Genomic DNA, 15730 nt, shown 5'->3' with positions numbered 1-15730 from the left:
GTGTAATCCAAAACTTCTGCTGAAGGTTTTAGGGAGTCTATAAAACACAGGCAGGGAAAGGCACCAAGACCCCTCTGGCTGCCTGAGACGAAGTGGGCTGGGCTGGCAGCTCCATCCGAGGTAGAGGCTGCTCCAGGCTGGTGCAGAGTGGAGGCTGAGGTGGGTTCTGGTTCATCCTCCAGCTCCCCCAGGACCAGAGGGAGCCTCCAGCAGGGCCAAGGAGCACGGGAGGGGCTGTGTGAGTAACTTTGCACCAATTAATGCCTCGGTTCCTCACAGCAGATGGGGAGTGGGGAAGGCAGGGACTGAGCACAGCGTGTTCTGGGCTGGTGGGCGTTTCTATCTGCTGGGAGCTGTGTGGGGTCAACAGAGAGCCTGAATTTCCAGAGTGGGGGGTTCACAGCATAACAAAGGAGTAGCTGTAATAGCTGCTTGCTGCTGGTGGTATCTAGCACCCAAAAATGTAACTCCATGGCAATAGGAGCTTTCCATAGAGCTCTTTAGGCTTTTAGGAATATGAATGGCTTTTCTGTGGGCACTGAGATAAAGGAGCTGTGAAATGCCATCTGCCTGCTTGTCTTGTGTATCCTGAATCAGCAAAGAACTCGGTTTTGCTCAGGTTTATTTCTTTGTTTGTGGGTCTTTTTTCTTCCAATAGGTTTTTTAACTCCATTTTCCAGCTTTGCCCTTGGTTGTATCTAAAGGCAGACATTGAAGGTTTGTGGACAAGACACAGCCTTCTATTCCACACAGTGTTCTTCAGGGCGCACAGTTTGACATTAGCTTTAAATACAATCTGTAAACAAGTGTTTTACTGCGAAACATGACCAAAAATTAGTCGTGTTTCCTTTTGTACAGAACCCTTTTCTAAGTTGCACAAAACCCTCACAACCGTGCTGCACTGCATCAGCACATATGTTTGGTGAATTAAAAAGTATTCTTTCTGTGATGATCTCCCATCTGCTGCTACCTCTGATAAATTTAATGCTGGCTCTTGAACACTGGAATACAGGGATGCTTTGTTCTGGCATGTGCTGGGCAAGGAGATCTTGTATCTCATAGGCTGCCCTTCTTGTGGGTGGTTGCTGATGAAATATATAAACAATAAGAGGTTTGGTGAAGTTAAACAAGAAAAGGGATACGTGGTTTATTTATAGTCTGAAAAAATCAAACCCAGTAAACAACCCAACCCTTTTCTGCCGGCCTGTGTAATAATGTCTCTCCTGTATGAATTTGTTTTAAAGCAATTTTTTAGCAGCCCAATAAGCAGATGATAAAGTTTATACTGAGTGAAGAGACCTGACTTTTCCATTTGCCTTTAAATCACTGCAGAGCTTTCACCTACAAGTGCAAAACCAAGCTGATGAGGAAAATCTGCTCTCTGCTGCTTTATGGGTGTCTGGTCCAGCTCCTGGTGCCAGGCTGAGAGGAGGGAAGGATGAACTGGAAAATTCCTGGAGTGGAGGGTGAACCCAGTGTCTCCCAGTACAGGAAAAAAAGATAAAAAAAAATCAGTTGTTATTGTAAATATATAGATTTAAAAATTGTTTTGTTTTTCCTGATTGTCCTCCCTAAAACTGTAAGATTTGATTCCCTTAGCTAATCCCAATTTGCAGAAGCCCTGCTGCCTTCTTCATTTTGTCTTACAGAATCTGGAATAATTCCATGGGATATATGTACAAATCCAATCTCAGTCTGGCTTTGGATCATTAAGTAGCTTCTGCTTTGGGTTTTGGTTTGGCTGAAATCATGACATAAAAAATCTGAAGTATTTTGCTGGTGGCAGAGGAACAGCTCCAGTATTTCTCTCACTGGGATTGGAGTGTTCTGGGGAGATTGGTGCTTCCAATCTGGGCAGTGCTTCAGCCAAGAGCAGCAACTGTCCTAAAATGTCTCTGATGATCTGCGAGGCCAGAAAAAACCCACTGAAATTTTTCATTTCTAAAAGCTGAGGCTTTCATTCCCACACGAGTGCTGGTGGATGGAAAATGATGGTGCTCAGGACACAGCTGGATCAAGGAGATGATTTTGCTGTGTCTCTGTTTCCTTGTTTCCCCATTTTCATGCACTTTTGCAGTCATTTAATACCTTGTAGGCTGATTGTGAAGTGATTGCAAAATAGAACAAGCAGGTGGTTCTGATGGTCTGAGCTTGTTTTTGAACTCTTCTTGCAGCAGTAAATGAACACAAAGCAGAGCTGAATCGGGGCCTCAAACAAGTTTTATTAGAAGAGTTTATTTTTAATGTGCATCAGATGAAAAATAGTATTTTTGTATTATCATATCACTGAAAACCCCTGTAAGGAACAGCTCAGTGACTTATTCAGGAGGGTTCAAGGTATTTGAAACATCCCTGTGATTGTCCTGTGGCATTTTTTCATCCTCAAAATGCCTCACAAAAATGCACCCAGAGGGTCTGTGCTGGCATTGACCTACAAGTCAGGGCAAACATGAATGAACTGTAATGATAGTGGAAAAAAAAACTATGAGAAAAGAAATTTTTCTCTTAAATGTTCCACTTGATGTGCCTGGAAGAGGTGAAGTAGGGCCTTGAGGATAAGTATGGCCCCTCAGCACAAACACCTGGGGGGTTTTTGCTCCCTGGAGATGGTGGTTGGAAAAATGTAGTTGGGCAAGACCTTAAAAGTTACTAAAAACTCCAGTGGCCTGTGTTTGGTTTTGTTTTGGAAGTAATTATGGTTATTTGACAAGACTAAGCAGAGAATAAAAAGGTTCCCTTTAGTCTTTCAGTTCTTATTAACTGGAAATCATTGAGTTAAGGAAATGCCCATGAGCAAGAGTTGTCCTGCCTATGTCAATACTTCCAGATGTGCTCCAGTCCATAACCATTTGATTGGACATGGATGCAGCAGCAGGGCAGGACTGGACACACCTGGGTGCAGGAAATTACTTTATCTTCAGCAGCTCTAAGATCAGTAAAGAGAAAATGTTAATTTGGGAGCTACAGGTAAGGAGGAAATATTGAACATGTGTGGCAAATAGTTTCCAATGGAACTGAACACCAGGAAAACTCTAATATGCCTTTCTTTCCTGAAAATTGGGATTAGCTTAGGGCAAGGATGGAGCTTAAGGGAAATCCATGTGAATGAAGTTGTAACCCTTGGCAGCCATCAATAAAATCAGGAATTTCATGTGCTTTAAAGGAGTGACTTTAAAAAATAAATCCTCTTAATAAGCTTATCTTGCCATGTGATGCAGCGGGCAGGGGAGACAAAGGCTGTAACTCAGGCAGCGTGGGAATGCACGTTATTGCCTTTCAGCAGATTCAGGCTGTGTCTGCTGGGGAGCTTCTGCTGATGCATCTCCCTGGTGCAGGTACAACGTGTGCCACCACAGCCACCTGTTTGTCACAGCCTTCAGAGCCCAGCCCAGGCTGTTTGCAAAGATGACAAAGAAGTAAAGAAATGGTGTTTTCACACGGCTGTGACTGTGTCAGGGGTGGTGACAGTGCAGTGTCTGGGTTTTGTCCAGGAGCTGGGAGAGGATGGAGCAGCCTGGAGAGCTCAGTCCCAGTGATGCCTGGTGGGCGGTGCTCGGGTCAGTGCAAGAAGCACAGCTGGGACAGGCAGTTCTGTATATCCTACCCACAGAACGCTTCTGTTTCTTCAGTCCCTAAATAAACTCAAAAGCTGGTGACAATTAGCCAGCCTTACCACATGAAAATGCCCCAAATGGTTTCTGGGCGCTCAGAAGCACTGCAGGAGATGAGCTAAAAACATGTTACAAACAGGACTTCAAATAAAACAAAAACTAAAAGTCCTATTAGGAAAAAAAGGTGATTCTGGGTAACTCCATGGATCATCCACCCTGGCTGCTTCAGCCTGGCATGGGCTGGTGTGACCATGCAGACATGAGGACATTGGGAAGGGCAATTATTTTAATTGAAAGGGCTTAGCACTAGCTCTTGACTCAGGGGGTACCATTAGTATTACCTCTCACCACCCGAGCAGGTCTGGTTTCACAGATTTCACTGTTCCCTTCTTTTCCAGCCACTAATAGAAAAAAAAGTGAAATCTATTTTAGAAGGGCAGCCAGGAGAACTGGATGCTAATGCTAAAATGTTCTGTTACAAGCTGGTTTTCAACTGCTGCAGCACCTGCAAGAGGCTTTTAAAAAAGAGAAAAAGGAGAAAACTCCTCTGATAATTTTACTGCAAAATGGATACTTCATCTCTATAGAGAAGAAAAGTGTCATTGATTTCGATGATAAATTGTATCTTGGTGTCTGAAAATATAGACCTTGTTTTTTTTCATTATAAGGATGACCTTGCCTCTATTGTAAATCAAAAGTAACCAGGGATTTGTGGCTCTTACAAGATCTGCGGGGGGGAAAAAATGACTCTGAGGCTGCAGCCCATTTTGGAGCTGAAGGAAGGTGAGGGCAGAGCTCCGAGTTTCATCAGGCTTGCAGCGGGATGGATTTCAATACCTGCTGGATGGATGCTGAGTGTTCCCTGCCTTCCAAAGCCTGAGATGAAAGCAGCAACACAGGAGAGTTTGGGCTCTGGCCAGGAGAGGGTAGAGAAGTGCTGATTCTCCCTTAATCAGAAGAATTTCCAGGAACTTTTTCCAGCCGAGGTTCATGTGCCAGCTGTGCCCTGCTAAGGGACTCTCTCTGTTTATTCATAAATACTGCTGTGGTGCTGAAAACTCCATAATACAAAGTATTATCACACTGCTCCTTTTGCAGTTTGAATTAAAAGCTGAATAGTAGCACCTATTTTTGTTTTATAAATGGTGGGGGGAAAAACAGTGTTTTAAATATTAAATGGTTTTAAATTGTAGCAAATTTCAGAGCACAGCCTCCTTTGCAGGAGCCCAGAACTGATACAGGAGAGGTCCATAGACATCACCTTCTTAACTGGAGCCCTAACTGCAAAACCAGCCTGTTGTGGCTTAGATGAAATTACCTATTTTACTTATGACTTTCCAGTTGGTTATTTCAGATCTCAACCCAAAATATTTATCCTGTCCTAGAGGTAGATAATGGTCAGAGCTGGGCTTACAGACCAATTAGTCCTGGGATGGGTTACAGACCAATCAGTCCTTCTGGTGCTGTGGGGCATGGGTTGAATGGACAGCTGTCCAAGATACAGTGAGGAGTAAAAGTCTTGGAAAGAGTTTGCATCGTTGGAAAAATTCCTCTGGTCTCAGAAAACACTGGCCTGAGAGTAAAATCTTCAGCAGTGTCTACCAGAACATCACCCACATTAAAATGTGATCATTTCCAAATGGTGGAGCTGGATAACCATCAGACTTGGGGCTTTGTTAGAGCTTGACCTTGGCATTAAACTTTGCTGTGGGGAGTTTGAGAAATGCAGGTGTGTGCTTTTTGTCAGGGTTATCAGGGTAATATCTGTTGTGTGAGTCTCGTGATTATGGAGTGAGCAGTGGAGGTGAAAAAGGCTGGAATTCTTCCTTTAATTCCCTTTTCAGGTTGTGGAGCATCTGTTACAAGCAGATAATCCATTTTCCTGCTCTGGTAATGTTTTCTGTTATAAAATCCTGCAGACCTCACTCCTCCTCCAGCCCTGGGCTGAGCGAGGCAGGATCTTCAAAGTGAAGTTTGTGTTCAGGTAATTAAAGACCACATCATTATGCACAGGCACGAGGGGGCAAATTGAGGTTGCACAGCTGGTCTCAGTTCTGACATTTCCAACTTGGAAGTGGTTGACTCCGCATCTCTAACAATGGCAGAGAATGTGATTGCTGCTGCTCTCTCCACTTACTTCAGGCAGAGGAAAAGTTGCATTTCTTCAATGCACACTGAGATTTGAAGTGTTTTGTAGGGAAGTCATGTGGAAACTTTGCAACGTAAAATTCACTGGAAATAACCCTTTTCTGTTTATTTTGGGAGTTCAGTTCCAGACAGCTGGAACTGTCCCACAGGGGGACACATGCAGTTAGTTTACAAATCTTGCCTTTCAAACAGCACCAGCTACTTTGGTTCAATTATTTAAAATATGCTTCCTGCTTGTGCCAGTACTGTTTCCCTGGAAGTTATTTTAGTGTTTCAGTGTTCTTCACAGCTACCAAAAATACTTCTGTGTAGTTTGAGCCAGAGAGGAGTGAAGATGCAGTGAACCTTGATTTATGTAACTCTCAATCAGGAACTGACAAAGTGCTTCAGTTAAAGGGCAAAAACACGTCCCAAGCTACCCTAGAAAGCACAGAGAGCTCTGAAAGCAATTTAGATGGTGATCCTGTGCCCACTATTATAGCTGTAGTATTGATTCAGAGTCTGCACAGCACTGTCCCTACAGAGGAGATGGGGTTTGCCCCTCTGGTGGTGGCAGTAGAGGGGACACCAGGCACAGGGGCATTTGGACACTGCTCTGTCCAGACCATGCAGAGGGACAGGTCATCCCTCCTGCTCCAGGCATATCCTGTATTTGGTCATGGACACGGACCTGGAATGCAAGATACCTAAAGAGAAAAAACTGTACTTTGTATTCAATAGGTGGTTTTATTTCTTTTTCAATTTGTTTCTGAGCTGGAAGGCTGGGCTGTACCGAGAATCTTGGTGAAGACCTCAGAGCAGGAATGGTTCCTTGTTTTATGGAGCCTGAGTGCAGCAAGGGTGGGAGAAGTGCTGTTAACAGGGCTCCAATCAATAATTCTATTTACAAAGAAGACTAAATCACTGTTCTTTGAGAGTGGTATCATATATCATAATAAAAAGAATAACAGTCCAACACGAAGTCCCTTTCTAGACAGTTAATGATGTATTCTGGGAAACTGGACGTGTTCATCCCTAGATTGCATTTGAGAGGCTGGATTTTTCCTGCAGGAGCTGGTCTATTATTGAGCTGGGTGAAGTTAACAAGACATTCAGACACAGGTCACAAACTTGTGTGTTGAAAGAGAAGACAATAAGCCAGTTCTGCTCTTCTCATGTTTAAAGGATCCTTGGCTCCTTGGGAATGTTCTAGGGTCTTCACCCTGCAGTTGATTCTGCTCTCAGTGACTTCCCTGCTCCCAGTCAGGACACAGCACTGGGGGGATTGTGAATATTTTTTTGTTTAGGAGTGTTGCTGAGGTGCAGAAATTGGTAGAAAGTGCAAAGCTCTTTGTAGTTTCTGTCTGAACCCATTCTGACAGAGCATGGAGGGGGTCTTGCCTGACATCCTTGTGCCTGGCTGTGGAAATGAGTCACGTTTAGGGCTTGAGAACAGAAGAAATGTCAGGAGGCCAACACAAATAAAACACTTTAGGAAAATAATTCCAACAGTTCAGTGCTAGTTTGCGTTTATGATGATATCATGTCAAAATCTACTTTGAAAATTTATTAACTCATGGCTAAACAAATGAATATTTTACAAGGCTTCCATTTAACACTTTGGTTTTTTAGAGGAGGATTTGTTGTTGTTGAATAGCAATGTTTCTTCTGGCTTGTTCCTGAAATGTTGGTGGCTTAAACCATTTATTTGAAAAATGCAGCAAACAAACCCAGAGTTTATCTTCTTACTGGGGAAAAATACCCTAGTGGGTGTTGGAAAATTTATCTGTATAAGCTAATCAGTTAGACATTGTAAATTTGGTTGATGATTATGGCAGCTCCATCATAATATAGTTTCATTACTTTTTTTTATCTGAGGGATTATATGCTTGAGGAGCTGTCTTTGAAATACCTGTCACACCAAGAAGCCACTGCACCTGTGACAGTTTCTTGTTCAGAGCCTTTGAGGAATATCAGCATGGATTTTTAGAAGCCAATTGAATAGCCAGCCCCCAGAGTACAGTGAAATAACTTTATTAGGCAGTCTAAGTAGTGCCATTGAGTTTGTTTTGTGTCTCTTATTAAATCAGCTCAGTTAGCTCTTTCTTTTGAGTCCCTGTGGCTATTAAGTCTCATTCTAGAGCAGAACCAATCTTGGATTAGCAAGAATGTACAAATGAAGTTTCAAAGGTCCAAAGCAGAGGTCTGTTGGCTGAACTAAGGGAAAATCAGGTTCCTTGTGTGTGAAGCCTGGTCTGCTGTCCTGGAGTGATGCAGGGAGTTCCTGTTCAGCTCTGATGCTCCTGGCACAGTGACCATCAACTGCTGCCTGCAGAAGTAGGTGTGGGCTGAGGGGGTCAGTAAGAGATTTCTGAAATTATCCAGGTGATCATCACCAGGAATGCCCTTCAGAAGAGGGATATGCCCTTTTAAATTCAAAAGACTCACTTTTCAGCAGGTGAACGGCCTGGGGTCTCTCTGGTGGGGGGCTCTTCAGCTCTGGGACGCCTTCTGAGGACTCCTGGATGTGATGTGTAATCCAAATTTCCCACATCACAACAGAGAATTTTGGTTGTTGGGCCTGCCTGTGCTTTCCCAGGATGTGAGTTGTTGTTTGAGGTCGGTCATGAGAAATGTGGGAAGGGAGCAGGCTGGAGGATCCCAGCTCGGAGCGACTCAGGAGCTCTCTCCAGCCCCTCTCCTGCACTGCAGGTTGTTTCACACATGGGATGTTTGTGCAGTGGATGTGGGAATGCTGAAGGGTTGTTGATGGGTTTTGAATATTCAGAACATCCCTTTAGTGAGGCAGTAACGTTATGGAGCTTGGACTAGTTATTTCTTCAATTTTTCAGGGTAACTTTAAACTCCATGTTTTTTAGGGAAGTATTATAGAGCGAATTGAATTTCCTTTATTGAATGAAATAATTTTTTCCCTTGAAAACTAAATGTAACAAGAATTTAATAATTCATGAATTGAGCTTCAACATCTTTTAAATAATAGATGGACTGTCATGCCAAGTTCAGCTGAAAACTTACAGAGCATACGTTTTTATGTTTTTATTTGACATTTCGAGGAATTACAGAACTGCAAACATTTATTTTGTATTTTTACTCATTGCAATATTTTATTCCTTTCAGGTTGATTTAAGAAATAAAAACAACACTTTAAAAAAAAGTAACTAGCTTCAGGTTCTGATGGGAAAAGAGAATAGAAGGGAAAGAAGCTCTAGGTACACATTCATAAATGATTCACTGGACTTTTGGCTGACAGAGAGCTTTCATAATAACTCTGTTTATTATTTTTCTTATCAGTGGAATCAAATGTTAAATAGCTTGACTGGAAAGAGCTGTAAGGTTGACTAACAATTACACCTCTGTCACCTCTGCTGTCTCTGTCCTTTTCAAAATAATCAGACTGGATTTCTTTTATTGGTTATTTCTCCCCCTTCCATGAAATAGAAATGATTTTCAGATGTGGCGAGCTGCAGGAGCAGTCTGTCTTTTTGTGGTATTTTTGGACACGAGGAGGATGGGGGAGCCTTTTGCTTAAAGAAATAGGAACCCAAAAGTTGCCCTTACTGCTGACTCTGTGACTTTTAGCTCCTGCTCTGTTACACCCCTGGATGTGAGGTGTCCCAGGAGAGGTGGAGGTGACACCGCCCTGGCACGTGGTGGCCCTGTCCCTCTGCCCTGTGACCCAGCTCTGTGCTGTCCCTGTTTTCAGGGATTCAGTCAGGGCAGGCAGCCCAGTGTGGCTGTTTGGGGAGTGTAGCACTGGTTCCTGAGGACATGGACAATGTGTGACCAACTGAGTCTGTGCTGGGGGGAGTGCTCTGCTCCTGACCAGCTCTGAGTCCATGGGTGAGGTCTGGTCAGCAGGAGCAGGATGTGGAGCTCTTGGACAACAAAAGTTCCTACAGCTCTTCAACAATTAGGATTTTAAGTTGTTAATGTTTATGATTTCCCTGCTCTTCCCCATCCCAGTCAGGCAGAACCCCGACTCAGCCTGTTAAACAGCAGATAATCTACAGCTGAGGGGGTTGCTGTACATGTCCCAGGAGCTGCAATTCAAAAGAAAAACCCAAGATCACAAGACTTGTTAGGCCTTGGAGTGCCCAGCATCACATCACAAACCCACTGCTGCTTCTGGGATTCATGCCCTTGCTTTGTAATATCTATTCCAGAGCGCAACAACTGACTCTGAGGTGATGGATTGCCTCATCTGTCTTGGCAAGACCTTCTGAAATCCATGGAAAACTGCTGCAGATTTCATGAATAGGTAGTCCGTTCTCTGTTGGTTTGGAAACTTCTTCAAGTGCCAGAAGTGAAAAGAATGTTTTCTTCTTTTTTCATTCCCAAGAAAGTGCGTCTTTCTTTCCAGCTCCCTCTTCTTCTGCGCAGTGGAACTTGAGGCTGGGGTTGGTGAAAACAAAAAAAAATGTTATTTCTAAACGTGGTTTGTAGTGTGCCCTATTGCGAGCAGGGGCCCAGTTAGAGGCTGGAAGATTTTGAAATGAATGGTGTTGCTCTGTTCTGTTCCACCAAACGAGGAATGAGGCGGTGGGGGTTTGAACAGGTGAAGTTGCCTTCTGTAGAGTTGTTTATAAAAGACTTTAGCTATCCCTAGTAACAATTTGGGTTGATTATTTCAGCATTACTGTAATGCCATGATGATTTTTGCCTTTTCTTTCAAACCCCTGCTATACCTTTTTACAACTCCTGTATTCTTAGTGCTTTTTGCCTACATTCTTGGCCTTGTTTGTTCAGCCAGGAGACTCAACATCTCAGAAGCTTTGTAGCTGGAGATCAGTGTGCCCCAGACCCCAAAGTCCCCTCCAGAACACATTCTGTAAACTGAGATAGAACCATCCAGGGGAAGGCTCCTTGGGGAGGGGGGGCTCACTTGAGCCTCTCACTGGGGAATCTTTGATAGATGTGCTAATTAGTAACACCTATAATGTTGTACCAGATCTTTTGGGGTGTGCATTGCTGTGTGCATGGAGGTGCACTTGACCTAGATGTGTGCACCTAAGGATCCTTAAAATAAATACTGAGGTAAAATCCCTCTTTCTCTTCTAACAGTGTTTGACTCTTGATTTTAAGACCAGGAAAAGGCATCAACTGTTCCAATTTTCCTCTTGAGTGCAGAACTGAAGAAGCAGAGGGGGAAGAAGTATTTAAGAACCTGAAGCAGATGATTTAAGTGGTAGCACTGTGCCTGCACCTTTGTCTCATCCTATTTACAAACTACGAACCTGTCTTATTGGTCAAAGGGGAACAATCAATTTTACAGGAATCATTATCTTTCCACCAGATATTCCAAGTGTTGAAAGAGAACATTGGCACTTACAGGGTATTAACAGGCAAAAATAATTCACAACTTTGCTGTGATAAATGTTCCCACTTGTGAAATTACAGGGAATCTGTATTCAGTTCCAGCTTGTTCCACCCCACAGAAATGCTTTGGTAATTTGGGTGGTTACTTACAATAACTCATCAAGCTGATAATAGTGTTTATTGCACCATATGTTATCACTTAAGACTTGAACTGTAACTTTTACAATTCTATTGAAGGGGAACTAGGTGAATATGGAAATCAGAAGTGCTTGGGGTTCCTTTCTTTTCTTTTAGAATTCTGAACCTATTTCTTGGAATCTCCAAAAATGTAAAAGGATTAGGAGAAGTCCTCTTAGCTGCTTTTTGCACCAAGCTGGGCTGACCTCACATGGGTGTTTTTGTAGAGAAAGGGCAGAAAAAGAGATTTTACATTTTTTTTATTTGGAGCTAATAAATAAGGTTTTTCTCTATATTGCTCATAGACTGGAGCCCTGAGAGAAGAGCCAGCTAAGTTTAGTTTCCAGCTCCATCACAGGTTGGGCTGTTATTCCCTGGAAAACCTCACAGTTAGAAGGAACAAGGCACAGTCTTCCCTGGCTGGGTATTTTTAGAACAGATTCACCCACATGTTCAGGTTTTTATCAGTAGTCTTTGTAGCATGATTATACCCAGGACTGTAATTTCCAGCAAAGATTCCTTGTACAAAAAGCTATAAACATTCCTTATTAAAAGGTAGTCTCTGTCCCCAAACATTTCTAGCATGTGTAGTTTGAGAGGCAAATTGTATTATCTGGCATGAAACCATTTTGTTCTCCTTTGTAATGTCATTTAAAAGCTGTGCCTCCGTGTTCACTTCTGATCAGGTTTTGGTAAAAAAAATCTGTTAGAATTAAAGTTTTTCCTCACTCAATCTTTTACCGAGCACCTTTTCACCCAGGACGTTTCCTTTTCTCTTTGGGAACATTGCAAGCGACTCAATCCCAAGGGGAAGAGAGTTCTAATATTCAGTGGGGGAAGAAAATAATTTGAGTGTGTCAGTACAATGGTAGGAACATTTTGATTAAAAATGCAAGAATATTCAATCATTCTATCTCGCCGACCATATGTACATGAAAAGCCTATCTCCATCCTTATCATTTGGGTGCTCGTTCTCAACAGGATGATTGATTGGCAAGATTCCTATTTCTACACCTTTCATCTATCTTCAGTACTTTCATAAATGTTGAATTAAGCAGTTTTTATGAAACTTATCATAAAATGGAGTGTTCATTGAAAGTGACTGTGACAAAGTGGATTCCCTTACTCTTGAACTTCAACAGCAATATTGCACAATACATTTATTTCTGGCTGCTTAAAAGCACTGCTTTTTTTTTTTTTTTCCCCTTATGCAACTTTCACCCTGAGGAAATTACAGAGGGGAAGACTGAAGGGCTTTTGAGAAGAGCCACGGTGTCTTGGAGTGAAAGTTTTGCTCACTCTTCAGGCACCTGGAAAGCGAGACTGTTGCCTCTGTGAAGTTGACGTCTTTCTTTTGTTCTTAACAATGTTTTGTTTCGGTCTGTGATGGCCTTTTTGTGGAGGTAATACCTGGAAGCCTTTGTCTGGCTTGGATTATTCCATGTCCTTGGAACAGGAACAGCCTTATGATTCATGCAGATTATCTCTGATTAAAAGTAAATCATGTTATATTAACTCTTGCCTTGCAGGTATCCCATATCAACACAAAACAACTGCTGAAAAAAAATAAATTTTTTTGTTACTGGCATCAGATTTTGGGCTTTAGGAAGTGAAGATACTCTGAGGAGCTTTGTAGCTGAACAGATTCACTGACAGCTTATTGCAGCTGACAAATTTCCTCTTGGGTGACCCTCAGGGGTCTTCCCAAGTTAGAACTGGACAGGGCTAAATTTCCCACTTCCCCTACAATGATGCAAGTCCAGTCATGTTCAAATGCTCAGTGGTTTTGGGTATTTTTTTTTTCTCTGGAGGTGTTGGAGCCACATCACATCTGCTGGTGCTTCTGGTACTGTGATGTTCCATTAAGTATCTTCCAAATTGGGTTTATGGTTTTCCTAGGAAAAAAAAAAAAAAGATATAAATGCTTGATTTATGGGAACACACGGCATTTGCAGATGTGTCAGTGTCACTGTTTCCCCCAGTAACTGAATTAAATGGCTGGAAAAGGACAATCAAGGTGGCTGTCACATGCCATTGCATGAAGTTAGTGCAACATCTGCTTTGCCTGCTGTTTCAGGAATCACTGGTGCATGGCAGAATCGGGAGGAGAATCTCGAGCACTTTTTTTTTCTTGTTGGTACATACTGTGCATGGAAAATGTTTTAAGTTCTGCTGAGAGGAGCCTTTTGTAAGTTTATGGCAGCAGGTTGATGTTTTTACCCTGTTCAGCACTAAAGTTACAAGAAGCTCAGAAAAAGGGCATTTCTCTCTTTCCGTGCTCTCTCTTTTTATCTTTCCATCACTTGCCTGAGCCCCTGATGCTCTTCATGTCTTGCTCCTGGGAGTGCCCCCATTCATGGCCCAATGAGGGATTTTTATCCATACAGTGAGTTAATTGTAGCTGTAATCACTGGCAGCCGTTGATGTCTTGCTGTTGTAATTTGGTATTTTCCCCCAGAACCATTAGAGGAGGATGTGATATAAACTGCTGGTTAAAAGCTCTGTGATTCATGGCCATTATGGGGGCAGCAGGGAAAACGAGCTGTTGGTAGCAGAACCTCCAGTTAGAAACATTTATGGGGCTTCCCTCAGGGACTATGAGGGGAGAGTCAAACTTTCATACTCTCAGATGCTTGTAAGCAATTCTCCATCTGGGACTTTAGATTGGAATAGCTCCATTACTCATTTGTACCCCAGAACTCCTTGGGTAATAATCTGCATCATCTTTAGCTGTGAGTGGCCACAGTCACATGTGCTGCTGGGGGAAGCACAAATGAAATGCTGCTTGCTGGCCTTGGAAACCACAAACTGTATTTCTTGCACTACCAGATGCTTCCTTCATCATCTTGGGCAGTCTCTTGCTGATAAAATCATTTTAGATGCAATTAGCTCTCTGCACACATCACAAATATTTAAGTGACTTGTTATAGAGATGATTTCTGTACCTGACTCTGCACCTCTGATTTGGAATGTGACTCCAGGAATGTGACTGGGGTGGAGGGAAGGTGTCAAACCTCATTGTCCCAGCCCTGGAAGTGCAGTTCTGAGATTAAACAATGGTGTAGAAGCAGGAGCACAATTCCCACCTCCTTTTTTCCATGGTTTTGTATGAACTGGTTTGTGTAGGTGCCTGGTGTGTGCATTTTCCAGCCCGTCCTGCTTTCAGGTGGAGTTTAGCACCAGGAGAGGAGGCTCATGGAGAGTTTCAGGGCCAAATCACACTGCATGAGAGGGATAAACTCTCCTTCAAGTATGTTTTTATCATGTTGTATTCCATGGTTTGGACAGCAATGCAGTGAAGGAATCAGTGCTGAGCATTTTTGGCTCCAGGAGCACCAGAAATCCTCCCGTTAGTGACTGTGTCCATTTAACAGCATGGCTGGGCACTGGGGACGAGGTGTCACTGATGGTTTAGCTGCTGTCTCTGACCTATTGCAGGCTGGCTGGCTGCTTGCTCATTACCCCAAATTGGATTAATAGATCAATGAGCAGCAACTGGAAAAAGCAGCAGAATTCAGCGTGTGTTGGCAGCTCTGATTACCCCGAGGCTGCAGCCACAGGGGGCAGAGATCTGACTGTACCCACAAGGTCCCCAAATTGTCAGCCAGGTCAAGGGGAGCTCAAAGAGCCACATCCAGCCTTGGTGGGGAAGAGCTGTTGGCTACAACAAACCAGTGACTGAGGGCCCCAGGGGTTTGCCAGAAGGAGTTTTGGGAGAATTAACTTGTGCTCAGCTTAGCAGCGCCACAGTTTCTCGTTTTCTGAAGGTACTGCCAGTGACTGCACATAATGTCTGTCACAGCAAGTGTCTCTGAATTATTCATAAGTGACTCGATTTTGCAATCCTAAAATATGAGTGTTTTCCCACCTAAAACCAGACTGTTGCTGTCTCTCGTGGAGCCTTTCCTGGTTATTAGAAGTCATTGCTGGTCTCCAGTCCCAGGGTGTTTTCCAGGGGTTGCTACAGCTTCTCAAAGTCCCCTAAACACAACACATTGTGCTGCAGGCTCCCAAATTCTGTCCAATTTGGCATCCCTGCCCATGGCAGGGGGTTGGAATGAGATGATCTTTAAGGTCCCTTCCAACCCAAACCATTCCAGGGTTTTATTTACTGCTCCATTGGATTGCACTGGGCTGGAGAGGGTCATTGACTGCACCCAAAACAAAGTAATGAAATTTTGGGCGTTGAGCAGTCGGTTTACTCCACAAATACTGACTCAATTGCAATTTTTACTTATCTTGTAGTGGAGGGTGCATCTCTGAACCTGTTAGCGTAGGAAGTGAAATTAGTGTGTGAGTTTATCTTTTAATGAGTTTAGTGCAGCAACATCAAATAATTTTTCTCACAATTTAGCTCAACATTGATTCCTCATTTAGTTAAAAATTCAAAGTCTTACAGGCTACACAAGAAATTAGGTTCTTAATGACTGTTTTATTCAATTATTACAGAGATACTCGTCCTATCACAGTTAATGTTC

General features: G+C 43.0%; 1 long non-coding RNA gene across 5 annotated transcripts in view; it reads left to right on the top strand.

The window, feature by feature from the left end:
• The window catches only part of LOC121657765, a 112794-nt gene that overhangs the window by 8505 nt on the left and 88559 nt on the right, over window positions 1-15730 (top strand). For 3 of the 5 annotated variants that reach the window (XR_006013715.1, XR_006013709.1, XR_006013712.1), the window contains exon 1: window positions 83-238. The exons of 1 other annotated variant lie outside the window; for it this stretch is intronic. This is a non-coding gene — a long non-coding RNA (uncharacterized LOC121657765). Of the gene's footprint in view, window positions 1-82; window positions 239-15730 lie in introns of those variants that run through there. One more of the 5 variants, XR_006013710.1, reaches the window with a different exon arrangement.

This window comes from Corvus kubaryi, unplaced genomic scaffold (assembly GCF_017639235.1).
Source record: "Corvus kubaryi isolate FWS band 111438036 unplaced genomic scaffold, C.kubaryi_AGA036_p1.0 136, whole genome shotgun sequence".
In the NCBI taxonomy this organism is placed as follows: domain Eukaryota; kingdom Metazoa; phylum Chordata; class Aves; order Passeriformes; family Corvidae; genus Corvus; species Corvus kubaryi.
The sequence above is the reverse complement of the archived record's forward strand: the minus strand, read 5'-3'. Positions and strand labels throughout refer to the sequence as shown.